We start from the raw sequence: 14,360 nt of genomic DNA on the forward strand, positions 1-14,360 counted from the left end.
TTTTTGAATTTCAGATAAGTATAATTTCTCTCTGTGACTGGCTTTTTTGTGTTTTTTTTGCACTCCAGGTCTTTTATATTCTTTACACCCATCATGCCATGAACTCACAGGGGATGGGCTCCAACAGTTCGTGCTTCTTTCCATTGGTTTTCATGAAGTGTGCTTCTCTGGGTGGAGCAGGCTAGCGCTTCAGCTGAACCTAAGTATCTTTCTCTTTAGCTTACTTCTTTTTTCTTTGTTTTTTTTTTGGGGGGGTGTTTATTGATTTATTTTTCGCTGCACTGGTTCTTTGTTGCCGCGTGAGGGGTTGCTCTAGTTGCAATGAGTGGGAGCTACCCTCTAGTTGTGGTGTGCGGGCATCTCGTTGCGGGGGCTTCTCTTGTCGTGGTGTGTGGGCCCTAGGCTCAAGGGTTTCAGTAGCTGCGCTACCCAGGCTTACTTCCTCTGTGGCATGTGGGTATCTTCCCGGGCCACAGATTGAAGCCATCCCCCCTGCATTGGCAGGTGGATTCTTAACCACTGGACCACCAGGGAAGTCCTTCCTTCTTTTTTCTGATCATTTTCCTTTACAAGTTTCAGGAAGCTATCTCAGCTCTTAGAGTGCTTAATATGTTCTACGCGCGCATATGTGCTAAGTCACTTCCGTTGAGTCTGACTCTTTGCGACTCCATGGACTATAGCCCCCCAGGATCCTCTGTCCTTGGGATTCTCCAGGCAAGAATACTGGAGTTGGTTGCCATGTCTGCTTCCAGGGGATCTTTCCACACCAGGGATCAAACCCACATCTCTTAGGAGTCCTGTACTGGCAGGTGGGTTCTTTACCACAAGCACCACCTGGGTAGCCCCAATATGCTCTATACGCACATTAATTCTCTTTACAAGAATCTTGCCCTTAAGTTGTTTACAATGATGCCAAAAGCATGCTGGGTAACATGATACACTCTTCCAGTTTTGCCATGGTAACATTTGGGGGGCATTCCTTTTTGAACAGTGTCCATTCCCTTGATATCTACAATACCACCTTTTTTGTAGATTCCCATGTATGTGGTCAAAGGACTGACTCTGTGTTTTCTGAAAGGCCTAGAGAGAAAGGGGTGGGTGCCCCTCCTCCTTCCCTTTGTGTTGGACATTTTGGTGAATTACTGGAAGATTGGAGTTCCAGCCAAAGGCGTGACTGATTTTTATGCTCAACATTGTTTGTGAGACTTCTCCTCATTGCTGGGTGTGCCTATGGCTTGTTCATTCTCATTACCAAGTACTGGCCCATGCACAAGAATATCAGCATTTATTCGCCCATTCCACTGTTAATGGCTGTCGTGAATGGTGCCATTCTACCATTGAACCATTTTAGTATCTGTCTTTTGCTGAACGCATTATGCATTTCTGTTGGTATATACTTAGGTGTTGAGCCACTACATTATGTTGGTAATGTTTTATTCCTTAATTAACTAAAAAACTATAGTCCATGGGTGGTTGTTGTTGTTGTTCTTATGCTGTGTGGATCTTTTTTCCCCAACCAGGGATTGAACCCCAGGCCCACAGCAGTGGAAGTGCTGAGTCTTAACCACTGGACTACCGGGAATTCCCTTAAAAAAAAAAAAAAAAAGGTTTTGAAGGGGGAAAGAAGTAAGATTCAAACAATCAGATGAATGGAAACATAAAATATCTGAGTCTAGATGTGTTGAGACTGCGGGAATAAAGGGCACCCCACCCCAATGTCAGGCCTGGTACTAAGAACACACCCAGTAAGCCATTTCATCTGGTCCCATCACTTCATGGCAAATAGATGGGGAAACAGCGGAAACAGTGACAGACTTTATTTTTGGGGGGCTCCAAAATCACTGCAGATGGTGACTGCAGCCATGAAGTTAAAAGATGCTTGCTCCTTGGAAGAAAAGTTATGACCAACCTAGACAGCATATTAAAAAGCAGAGACATTACTTTGCCAACAAAGGTCTATATAGTCAAAGCTATGGTTTTTCCAGTAGTCATGTATGGATGTGAGAGTTGGACGGTGAAGAAAGCTGAGTGCTGAAGAATTGATGCTTTTGAACTGTGGTGTCGGAGAAGACTCTTGAGAGTCCCTTGGCCTGCAAGGAGATCAAACCAGTCCACCCTAAAGGAAATCAGTCCTGATATTCATTGGAAGGACTGATGTTGAAGCTGAAACTCCAATACTTTGGCCACCTGATATGAAGAGCTGACTCATTTGAAGAGACCCTGATGCTGGGAAGGATTGAAGGCAGGAGGAGAAGGGGACGACAGAGGATGAGATGGCTGGATGGCATCACCGACTCAATGGACATGAGTTTGAGTAAACTCCAGGAGTTGGTGATGAACAGGGAGGCCTAGCATGCTGCAGTCCATGGGGTCACAAAGAGTCAGACATGACTGAGCAACTGAACTGAACCCACTTCATCCCCAGAACAGGGAGGTAGCTGACCCTGGGAAAGGGTATCTCTTCAGAGCAGGAAGACCTGGGAGTGAATCCTTGCTACACCACCTTCTAGGTATGTGACCTGGAGCAAGTTGCCTGACTTCTCTGAGCTAGAGTAGTAGTACTGTAATGTGTGTGTTCCGTCATGTCAGACTCTGCAACCCTGTGGACTCTAGCCTGCCAGGCTCCTCTGTCCATGGGATTTTCCTAGCAGGAATACTGGAGTGGGTTGCCATTTCCTCCTCCAGGGGATCTTCCCAACCAAGGGATCGAACCTGTGTCTCTTGCATCTCCTGCATTGGAAGGGTGTCTTTTTTTTTTTTTTTTTTTACCACTTTGCCACCTGGATGCCCCTGAGCTTGAGTGCCTCACTGTAAAATGAGAACAGCCACTTTGCCTGGGGTGATGCAGCTGAACAGCATGTGAATCAAGTGCCTGGCACACAGCAGACACAAGTATCAGCTGCAGACGTATGTATGATCTGCAATTTTGTGAAGTCAGTATTCTCGTTTTTAGGTGAGGAAACGGGCTCACAAAACAGAGAGTGTTTATGGAAAATATGTGATGAATAGGCACGGAGCTAGATGCTTTGCCCAGGCTTTTTCATGCTATCCTCCCAACCCCACGAGGCATTCTCCCAAGGTCATGGATGAGGAAACTGTGGCTCTATCCTGTAACTTGCCCGGATCACACAGCTGGTAAGTGACAGATGCTGAAGTTCAACCCTAGGCTGCCTCACTCCAGCCTCTGTGTTCTTAATCATGGGCTCCCTAGTAGGGCCAGGCCATGGGCCCTGGTTCTTGTCACATCATAGGCCCTGACCCTGGGACCCTTTGAAGAAACAAAGACAGATGGAAAGAGGACCCTCCTGCCTATTCACAGTTGCTCCTGTTTAAGAGCCAAAGGCTACTCTTTGGAACCTTTTCTTGGAGCTCCTGCATCAGAAAGAAAGGCTTTGGCCTGGCTGCTTTAATTTGGAGGTGTGTGTTCTGTATATGTCTTTGGTAAGAGCTTGTTTCCTAATTAAATTGCCCTTTAGGTGAGGACCAGACAGGATCTTTTGCCTCCCTTGGGTCCCCCACTGTGACTCACAGGGTGCTGGGAACTGAACTGACCTGGAGATAATGGTAAACTGAAAATCAAAGCATTTCTTAGGGAAATCCCTTTGGGCAAGTGAATCCATGTATGGGGTGCGGAGGGCTGCTGCAGGAAGGTGATGGGGAAGGATGCAGTGGGCCAGAGAGCCAGATAGAAAACAGCTGGAGAAACCCACTGGATGTCACCTCATTCCTTCTTCTGTATTGAAAGTCCTTAGCTCTCACCCCACCAGAAATCTCTGCAGGACAGATGGGAAGGAGGCCCGAGGGGCATAGTCATCATCCAGCTGGGCTTCCATAGGTCCTGTCAACTCCAGGTCAGGCTCAGGCCTGTCCACATGCCCTGACTCCCACCAGAGCTGACCCTCCACAGAAAATAAATAGAATCACACCACCAAAGACTTCCTTTCTCCTAAACTGTACTCCTCAGGTAACCCACAAGCAGGCAGCACTGCTTCAAAGGCCTCACTGAAGTAGCTCTGGTTGGAACCCTGCTTCATCCCTTACCAGCCAGGTAAGCGTGGACAGGTGGACTTAACTTTTTTTTGTAAAATGGAGGTCACAGGACTATCTACTTACAGGGTTATGGCAAAGATGAAATAAGTCCTATGCCTGGCATGTGATACAACTCAAATGTTACCTGTGGTTATTTTATTCTTAATGCTTCTGTTATTGCTACACTGGAAAGGACCTGTGGTATCCACATACAAGGCGCTCAGGGTCCTCCTCCCAGCGATTTCATAGCTAGCTATCTGAAAAGCTCCAGCAGAACCCGAATATGCCTGTCACACCTGCCCCATGCAGGGCAGATACATAGGATCTGGACCTGGACAGGCAGCACACACGACAGCTCCACCTGGTTATCTGCACCCACAGAAAAGGGACGGAGCAAAGCAAGGAAAGCCCAAGAGGAAGTCTCCTCTCTTTCTCTTCCAAGAAATCCTCTCTCCCCAGGCCACAGCCCCAGCATCCCTGAGGCACCCGCAGCTCCCAATGCACCAGAGCAGCCCGTGTCAGCACGTCTCCACCTGCCTCGGGGGATTTGGGCCAGAAGAGCCTTCTAGGGCCACGGCCTTCCTAGCCTCCTCTCACAGCCGGCCCTCCCTTGGTCAAGGGCCAGTCCATGACAAGCTCTGAGGTGTCCCTCACCTCTCGTCACTGCAACACACAGAGCCAGATCGGAGATGTTTTGGGGTTAGAAGGCGGAGAGGGAATTTATTCAGATTTCCATGAGTCTCTGCTTGGGACGCCTGCTACCAGCACAGCCCTCCCCCTTGGATCTGGGGCCTTTCTTCATCCGGACTTCCCCCTCCCAACCCAAAGACACACCTTGGCTCCAGCCACAATCCCTCGGGTTCCTCCCCGCGCACTTCCCCGCCCTCAGGCAAAAGACGTTGAGTTTTGTTTACAATCTAATTTGTCCGGATAATTGCTTCTACTTTGCACTCCGCTCTGCCCGCGCGGATCCGGCTTTGGGCCCCTTTTTCACTGGTTCGTAGAGCAGTTTATGGGAAATTCCCCTTCCGGAGAGGGAGGCGGCGTGCGCCCGGGGTGACCGTTTCACAAAGCCCAGAGGAGTCTCCCCACCACCACCACCACCCCACCCCGTTTCAATAGCACACGCCCCCCAGCCCTACGCAGCGGGGCGCAGAAGGGAGGGGAGGAAGGACACCAGCGGCGGACTCTGAGGCCCCCCGGCCACTCCCTGCGCCGGGCACAGCCCGCCGGGAACCGACGAACCGTGTGGGAGCAAGGGCTTGGCCGTACCTCCAGACTCCAGAGAAAGGCTGGGGTCTGCGAAGCGCGCCTTGGGACTCGCAAAGCCAGGGTGAATCCCTGGGGTCCCTCCAGCTCCCCCCACCCCCACCTCCTTTTTACAGATCCACACCCCTACGTCTTCCCCACTTTTTCTTCCTCTAAAGTTTGGTCCACGTGGTCTCCTTTCGCTCGCCGCCGGCTGCGGGGCCGGTGAAAGTTGCTGCACCTGCTTTAGGCGAATTATGGTAGCGCTAGAAGTTGGTCTGCCCTCCCTCCGCCGCGCGCCGGCTCCCTCCTCCCTGGCTCTCGGCGCGCTCCCTCCTTCCCCGCCTCCCCCGCCCCCTCCCGCCCCGCCCGCGTGCCGCCCGCTCGCAGCCACTCGCTGCCCGGGCTCAGTCGCAGCCCCTTGGAGTCGGGAGCCGGCCGCCCCTACGGACCGGAGCGTGCGGCCGGCGGCCGGGACGGAGCGCCCCCCACCCCCTCCAGCCCGCGAGGAGGGCGCGGCGCAGGCGGCGGCGGCGGCGGCGCGGCGGGGAGGAGCCCGGGCCGGAACCAGGGCTGGGCCGGGGGCGGGGACGCCGGGGTCCCGGAGCCCCGGCGGCGGAGCGAGCGAACAAGCGTCGCGGGAGGATCGAGAAGGAGGAGCAGAGCCGGAGCGAGCCGAGCCGCCCCCAAAGTGCGATGCCCCGGCGAGGCTAGGGCGCGCGGCGGGCGGCCGGCCGGCGCGGCGCGGAGGGAGGGCGCCCGGGAGCTGCGCGGCGCCGGGCGGTGCGGAGGGGCAGCCCCAGCGGGCGGCGGCGGCGGCGGCGGCGGCGGCGGGCCCGGGCGGCGACCCGAGCGAGCCCCATGCCCCGCGCGGGCTGACGGGCCGGAGCCCGCACGGAGCGGCCGGGCCGGACAGGTAAGGTGGCCGGCCGAGCCCGGGGACGCGGGTGGGGGCTGGGCCGGCGACCAGCCCAACTCCCTCGCTCGCGCACTCTCTCGCCCGCTCCCTGGCTCACTTTGTGTTTGCAAACTGCCCGCCGGAGACGCGCCGGGCGCCGGGAGGAGCCGAGCCCAGGCCGGCGCACTTTGTTCCAGCCGGGGCCGGCTGCGGCGCCCTGACCCCGCGGGGCCGCGACACCCCGCCCCCGGCTCAGGCCCCCGCGGCCCGGAGCTGCCTGGGAAACAGGTGGGGGCTACGGCGCGGCGGCGGGGGGTGGGCAGCAGAGGTCAGCCGGGGTGGGGGTGGGGGGCTGGAAAGGCCTCTTAAGGCCCGCCATCCCCCCAAGAATCTAGGATTGGCCCCCACCCGACCTAGCCGCGGGGAATGGGGTGTCTGGGGGGGCGACCACCGCCACCCTCCCCCCCCACTCCCCGAGTAAGACAAAGAGTACTTCCCGGCCTAGACTTTGCTGAGCCGTGGAGGGAAGTGGTGAAGTGGGCTCACCCAACCCCGGTCTGTCCAGGACTCCCCAAGACGCGCCGGAGGCAGACAGATGGGGACGGGGGAGACCGCAGTCCAACTCGCCGCGTCGCCTTGGGTGAGGAGGGGACTCGGTTTGCTGGGGTCGCATCTCGGAGGCTCCGGGGCCAGTCGTCTCCTTTCCTCCATCCCTGGGTCGGCTGGGAGATACGAGAGGAAAACTTCTTGGGGACTTGAGAGCGTGTAGAAACGGCCTCTTGTGGTTTTGTGCGCCGGTGCTGGAGGGTGGGGGGCTGACCCTGTCGATCTGTATTCACCCCATTTGGAGAGAGCCCCGCCTCACCATACAGAGGGGGAGAGAAGGCGGCAGCAGGTTCGGAGGTCGCCTGGGAAGAGTGTCCCGGGATAACCAAGTAGGACTCCCCTCCTCAGACCCAGGACTGTGGCATCTTCCCAGACAGCACCACCCCCCCCGCAGCCACTTCTCCCCGAGCGGCTGTCACCCCGGCAGCGCTCCAGCCTTGCGCTCCCCATCAACGCCTAACTAACTTGAGCTGAGCCCGGCTAGAGCCCATGGCGCTAGAAAACGGGGCGCCCTGAGCTGCCTGGGGTCCTGGCCTCCCCGGCAAAGGAGCGTGTGCTTTCGCGGGAGACGGATTCTGAGTCAGAGGCCCTAACGGCTGAGGATTCCTTCTCTCCAACTGGGGCGACCTGGTGAACACTTGGGCGTCCCGCCCGGACTCTCTTGGTTGATAGAAGAGGATATGGGGACGCCGAGACCCTGAGCCCTTATAGAACACCCGGCTCGGCCCTGTGCATCGCCGGCTTCTCTTGCCAACGCCCGCCCCGCTGATTTCCTCGCTCCCTTGGTGCCTGGGTTTAAGCCGTCTGGAGATCACCCCCATGTCTTGCATCCCTGGCTGGATCTCCCTGCTGATTGACCTCGGAGACCGGAGCAGGGGTTGGAGGTGAGGTGCCCCAGGAGAAAACCCGAGTCTGAAGCTGTCATCCCAGTGTTAGCTGAGAAAAGCCCAGGAGCATTTTGGCCAATGCGGGTTTTCACTTGAACTTGAGCATCTTCATTCCGCGTTAAAGTACATGCCTGGACTGTCGCAGAGCAAACTGTGTTGGGTCTGGGATTGAGGGGTTCAGGAGCCCAGTTTGAGAGGCAGCTAGGGTTGGAGCTGGAGGCTCGCCTGGGTGCCCTCTTCTCCCACCCAGAAGGAAGGAATTGTGGGATCATCTATACAGCCTGTAGCAGAGGGAGAGTCTGACCAGTCCCATTGTGGAACACAGCGGGTAATGGAGATCTGGACACCAAGAATTTGAACCTAGAAATTCACTTTTTGCGGGAACCTGGGACCGAATGTTACTGGCACTGGGCATTTCAAGCTGATGACCTTCCTAGTAAGCCAGTGGCTGGGACGGGGGTTGGGGGGAAGGGGTGAAGGCCCAATAAGCTTGCCAGGCCCCAGCTGCTTTAAGGAGAGCCACCCACATCAGACAGCCCCTGCCTCAGCCAACCCTGCCCAACTTGGCAGAAAACTGCTGCAGGGGAGGGGAAATCTGCAGGCTTGTTTTGTTTTTGTTTTAACTTGAGAAACTTTGTTTTGCCTGGGTTCTGGGCTCTTTGTCACCTGGCAGGCAGGAGGGAGGCCCCTGGTACTGTGCTGTGGGCACCTGGACAGTTTGCCTGCTCTGGCACCCTTAGATCTGAGCCTCTCAGAAGCATGACTGTCTCGTGGGCTCCCCGTCTGGCGTCACCCCCACTGTCATCAGTGGGGCAAAGTGGCATCAGGTGGAAGTGGCTGTGCTCCCTGCCCCCCAAATTGGGACCCCTGTAAGATCTGAATCTCTCCTGCATCCCTCCTCACTACCTTACCCCTCCCCCATCCAAACCTTGGCACTAAGCTGGGGGAGACCATGGGAACCTTTTCTTCTGGCACTAAGTGCTAGATTGCTGGGTGGGGTTTTCTCTCCCTCTCCCAGTCCTGGGCAGGTTTTGCAGAAGTTATGGAGTTGGTGAACCCCTGAGCCCTGGGGAGAGAAAGACCTGACACCAGTGTGGGGGAATACGGGGGTGTGGTGGGGGGGCCGGTTTGGGCCCAACTTGCAAAAGGACCTGTCCTTGTCCCTTCTCACACTTGGACACCCCTACCCCACCCCCTTTCCTCTGCCTTTGGCCAGAAACTTCCTTTCTGGCTGCTGGCAGGTAGGTCCCTTCTTGCCAGGAATGTGCATATCCTGCTGGGCCCCTACTCTAAACACACCTCTTCCTTAGGGGCTGGAAAGTTGGAGGAGTGGTGGGAAGGTCCTTTAATCCATTAATCCCCCAAATGTTTGCTGAGCACCTACACTGTCTGGGCAGCTCCCAGGCTGGGCATTGGAGTGCCCAAGCTGTGAGGGCTGGGGTCTGCACATTGTCAGGGTAGGAAAGGCAGACAAGACATTCATTAGAGGAGGGTGGTGCAAGGGTGTCTTTGTCAGAAGAGAGGTGTGAGGTGCAAGGAGGGGAACGGTCATCTCCCCACGAAGGCTTCCCTGATCTGCCACACCTGACGTGGCTGCACCCTTCCCTATGTCCTAATCCTTTGCTGCCCCACTGCCCTGGTGGCTTTCCTGTCTCTCCAGCTGAAATGGAAACCTCTCCAGCTGAAATGCAAACCCCTCCAGCCCAGCCCAAGCAGGCACAGTGCCTTTACTTTTCTAATAACCCAAACTGTGTATTCTTGCCTGGAGAATCCCAGGGACAGAGGAGCCTGGTGGGCTGCCATCTATGGGGTCGCACTGAGTCGGACACGACTGAAGCGACTTAGCAGCAGCAGCCGTGCAAAGTAATATTTTCTTCCATCCAAGGAGCTCTAGCACAGTTTCCCTTCAAAAGCTCCCAGCTTCCCAGACCAGGGCAGAATGGGCACTGTTTTTGACTGGATGCTGAGGCTCCAGTGGCTGAAGTGGCTTCCTATGACCTGGTGCCAGGACTCTGGAACTCAGGGCAAGGAACTCGGGCCTCCCCAGGGCGAACATGGGTCACAGGGGAAAAGGCTTTGGAACCTGCCAGTGGTGATGGGACTCTGGAGAACTTAATTAAGCTCTTCGAACCACAGTTTTCTTACACATAAATTAGGTCAGTGATAGCAGTTGAGAGCCTGTTTGCCAGTGGGATGGAAGAGCAGGTGTAAAGTACCTAGAACAGTGCCTGGCACACCGTAGTACTGACCAAGGGGTAGCTTTTATTAGATTCCCAGCACTGCCAGGCCACGTGCTGGACTGGAAATTAATCTCCATTTTAAGGGTTAGGAAAATAAAGCCGAGAGAGAAACAGCTTGTCTGAGGTCACATAGTTAGTGGTGGGGCTCCTAAAACTCCCACCAGTGTAACCGGTAGGGCTTGAGCCTCTGCTGTGGGGAAGGGAGAAAGGAAGGGATGGGAGAGCCTGCCACTCCCCCTCTCTCTTCCACGGGCTCAGGCCTGGGTTCCCCTCAGCCCTCCAGTGAGAAGGCTGGATTTCTCCTTCCTGTCTTCCTTTTAAGGGAGGATCTGGGCTCAGACTTGGGATCTCTCAGCGTCACTAGACCCTGGAAGGTCCACCTCCCCCCAGCATCCTAAGGTGCTCGTGGACACAAAAGTGGGAAGGATAATACCCTAGGACACAGAGGAGGAAAAATGGCACCATCTTTCTCCAAAAAAGGGAGACTCCTATGGTTTGGAACCTTGGTTCACAGTCTTATGGAAGACAGATTTGGCTGGCAATCTCAAATCAATCTGGGACCCACCTCTGGATGGATCACCTTAGAGAAGCAAAAAGCTCCTTCCCTTGAGGGTGAAGTCACTGTCTTTTTCAGTGTTGCCTTCCTGGATTCTCCATGGAAATGCATACCTTCCCCCACAGCCAGTGCTGCCCTGTTGGGGGCACAGCAGGAACCCTCTATTCCAACCCCTCCACTCCCCAGGCTTGCAGATACAGTTGGCTTGTGAAGTAGTGTTCGGGTGGGCCCTGGGAAGAGCCTGGACTCGAGCATGCTTGCCTGAGCTAGAAACCAAGAGCTCCCAGCACAAAAGATACCCATTTGGACAAGGCCACAGGGTGCTGGGCTATAGAGTCAAAGCTTCTAATGCCTCAGAGGAGTGAGCCATTCTGGCCTCGGCCAGGCTGGTGGCCTTCCTTCCTTTGATCCTTGTCCCATGCAGCCTGTTCCCCCGGGCCCAGCAGCTCTGCCTACCTCCCCAGGCCCCATCCTCTGCCCACCTCCCCAGGTCCCATCCTCTGCCCAACTGGAGCCTCCCAAGCTGGGACCAGAAGCTGGGTGGGGTCATTGGTGGTGCAGGGCGTGGAGAAAGGGTTTTTTCTCTCCCACTGGGAGTTTCTGACGACACCTGACCTGGGCCACAAGTGCAGATGGGAAGGAGTGGAGGTAAGATGGTGGGTTTTTCTCAGCCGGTTACAGAGTAGGCTGTGTAGACTAGACCCTCTGTGTTTGTTCAAGATAGGCAGGGTCAGCGGGTGGAAGTTACCCAGAATTTCCTCTGGCAGCAAAGGAGAGACAGATGATGGTGACTGGAGGGCAGGGTGGGTCGGGGATTGGAGACCAGGATGCCACAAACCTTGTGGAGCCATCGCTGTGTGTGGTGGCCTTCCACCGCTGCGCTGCTGCCGGAGTCTAAAGTCTTGGCAAAGAGGTTTTAGTAGAGGTGGCTCGCTTGCAACTTGGAAAATCAGAAATGGAGCAGGTCCCCCAGTGGGGATCTTTCCCACAGGTGCTGGTGGGTGGGGGGGCAGGCTCTGGTTCCCATACTCCCCAGCCAGGACAGGATGCCAGATCCTAGCGGCTGAGCCTGCAGGAGGGCTGAGCCGTGTGGAGGGAAACCGGCCCAGTGGGCTGGTGAAGGGGCTTCTGTTGTTTCTAAAATCCGGCAGCCAGCGGGCAGACTCCATCAGATTCGGTTTCCCAGCTCTGGAGCCCAGGCTTCCAGGAGACCCAGGCCGAAGGAAGTTGGTCCAAAAGAGGGTAGCATATACTTCCTCCTCTCTCTCCTTCAGGGAGTTCTTTGGGCAGTATGTATGGCACCCTGAAAGAAAAGGGCCCGCTGCTGGGGAGCATTTGGGGGAGGGATGGGGACTCGGGATTTACAGGAGATCAAAGGAGGGGCGGCTGCCGCTCGTGCTTGGGCGCAGCGCTCCTCCAGGCTTCCGCATTCCCGGTTCGGATCGTCTCTGGGTCGGGTCAGAGTCGCAGGCGCTTGCGAAGGTCGGATGCTGAGGGTGCATCGTCAGTCCACTTGGGGAAATCTTTCCCTTCGGAAGCCTGCGGGGTTCCCAGGAGAGGCAGAGCTCCGCATTCTCGCGCCCCGGCTGAGCGCACTCGTTCTGGATTGCTCGCCCGGCCAGTGTTGCCCTGAGCCTCCGCGAGCGCCTCAGTGCGAGGTGCCGGCAGCTCCTCGATCTCTGAGACCTGAGCGCTGGGACGTGCGCGCCAAGTATCTTCGGCCCTCTCCGAAAAGATGCTGGGGGCTTTTGAGAGGTCCAGGGAACTCTGGAAGAGGGGCCGGGTGGCCTCAAGTCTTTCAGCTACAGAGAGGGTCTCCCACGCCTTGTGCTGACCTCCTTGAGCTTGCAGGTCTGGGTTGCGCGGGTCTGAGACTCCCTGGTGAGGGGCTCGGGTACCATTACCCGCTTGCTCATTCCCTCTGCGACCTTGACCATGGACCATGATGCTCCCCTCTCTGAGCCCCGGTTTTCCTGACTGTACCGCTGGGGAGGGAGCACCCACACTCACCTCTCCCTTCTCCCCACTTTACCGCGGCTGTGGATTGGATGGATTGGGAGTTGGGTGAGAGAGGAGACCGATCCTCTTTGTTCCACCGCCTCCGCGGGTCCTGCCCGACAGGGGCGCTATGGAGCGCGGGGCAGCGACCCTGCGGCCCAGGCAAGTCTCCTCCCCGCCAATTAGGCAGCGGAGCCTGATTAGAGGGGCCGCTGTGCGCCCCCTCCCTCCCGATCCCCATCTACGAAGATTTCCCCTCATCAGAATCTCACATCCTCCAGAAATTAATTTGATGCCTCTTGTTATCAATTAATTGAATCTCCTTGGGAGAGAGAGCTCAGCGAGGCGGGCTGCAGTTTGGCCCTTGTGTGCTGCGGTTCTGCCCTCCCCCTCACATCAGGACGGCCTCACCGCTTCCCCGTTTCTCTTTTCCTGCTTTGAAATTTATTTTCTAAAATAAAAGCACTGCTATGGGCCCTTTAGCCAAGTTTGGCTTGGATGGTTACCCATGGACTGGACACTACCTGAGATTCACCCTTTTGAGCTGGTGGGGGAGGGGGTGCAGTCTTCCTCTCCCCTGGGCCCGGTTTGATCCCTGCATTCATCAGCAAAACCAGACTCTTTGGAAACTTGGCCGTGACCTTGATTCTGTGCGCTTCGAGGTCTGCTGGTGAGAAACTTGGAGAGGAGAACCAGGGTAGGAAGATCTGGGGACAGAATCATATACACACAGATACACATCCTAGTTGGCAGAGTAGACATTGATGGACCAGGCGAGGGACCTGTCAGTCACCAAGACTTTATTCTTGTGGAAGTTCTGTCCTTTTTAGATGAGGCATTTAGGATCTGTTGCCCCCACCAGGGCTGATCTGTTAAATGTACAGCAGAGGGCACAGGTGTGTAAAGGCACCTAGAAGGTCAGACTCTGCCTTCTGCATGGAAGATGGAGGAGGAAGTTTCTAGAAGACATCCCAAGTCTGGGAAGGGATTATGGCAGGTACAGAGTGGAACGAGGTGGTCACCAGACCCTGACTGAGGAACGGGGATTTGCCATTTCCCATACCTCCTCTCCTTGTTCTTGTTTAACAGGTGAGGTCCCCTGGCCCAGGGAGGTGATTCACTTGTCCGGGGTCACACAACCGACTGGAACTTGCCCCTCTAGAATGCTGGCCATAGGACTGAGATCACACATGGGCTAACTTCACCCCTTATGTGTTTTGTTGGCTTTCACAAAGTTTATTACAGTGGTAAATTTCACATAAATATCCCTGCTTGGCTTCTTTTGAAAAACCCAAACACTATCAAACATGGAGCCTGCATTTCTGTGGGGTAAAGACAGGCTGGGGTTGAGTACCCTCTGAGTCCCACTTGGCCCCCTTGGGGACTGACCCCGAGGGCATTTCTGTTAGCAACTTTGTCATGGAGATTTTGCTGAAATGGCAACCCACTCCAGTATTCTTGCCTGGAAAATCCCTTGGACGGAGGAACCTGGTAGGGTACAGTCCATGGGGTCGCAAAGAGTCTGAGACAACTGAGCGACTTCACTTTCACTTCAGTATTCTAGGAAGAGCTAGGCAGGGCGGGTGTCTGAGAGGCTTTGCAAGGTCTGTACAAGCTCAGAGAAGACCTTTAAGGACACCCTGACCCACATCTAATTCTTGCACAGCTGCTTAAGAACTGATGGTGGTAGGTGAATTTTTTCCCCCTCCTTTCTACCACGGAGGGGATTTTAGGGTCTCATGTCTTGAGGTGTGTGTTCTAAGCTGAAGTCAGCCCATCCCTTCCCAGATGAGCCCCTCTATGAAAGTCATCACCCTCTTACCTGCCATCACCAACAGAAACTTAATATACTTTTTGTTGGAGGAGAGGAGACTTCCTTCCAAGAATGGAACCACACG

At 55.6% G+C, this 14,360-nt stretch overlaps 1 protein-coding gene and 1 pseudogene across 7 annotated transcripts in view; one reads left to right on the forward strand and one right to left on the reverse strand.

Moving 5' to 3' along the window:
• Positions 1 to 91: 91 nt before the first annotated feature.
• On the reverse strand, positions 92 to 1,130 carry LOC145517797 (large ribosomal subunit protein eL21-like; annotated as a pseudogene).
• A 4,961-nt stretch (positions 1,131 to 6,091) lies between these two features.
• FOXP4 (forkhead box P4) overlaps positions 6,092 to 14,360 on the forward strand; it is a 50,917-nt gene continuing 42,648 nt past the window's right edge. For 5 of the 7 annotated variants that reach the window (XM_081518560.1, XM_081518563.1, XM_081518566.1 and 2 more), the window contains exon 1: positions 6,092 to 6,193. The gene's annotated coding sequence lies outside the window, so the exon portion shown is untranslated. Of the gene's footprint in view, positions 6,194 to 6,304; positions 6,464 to 14,360 lie in introns of those variants that run through there. The other 2 variants (XM_081518561.1, XM_081518565.1) reach the window with 1 other exon arrangement.

This window comes from Giraffa tippelskirchi, chromosome 8, assembly GCF_054371585.1.
Source record: "Giraffa tippelskirchi isolate mGirTip1 chromosome 8, T2T-mGirTip1v1.2.pri, whole genome shotgun sequence".
NCBI classification, from domain to species: Eukaryota; Metazoa; Chordata; class Mammalia; order Artiodactyla; family Giraffidae; genus Giraffa; species Giraffa tippelskirchi.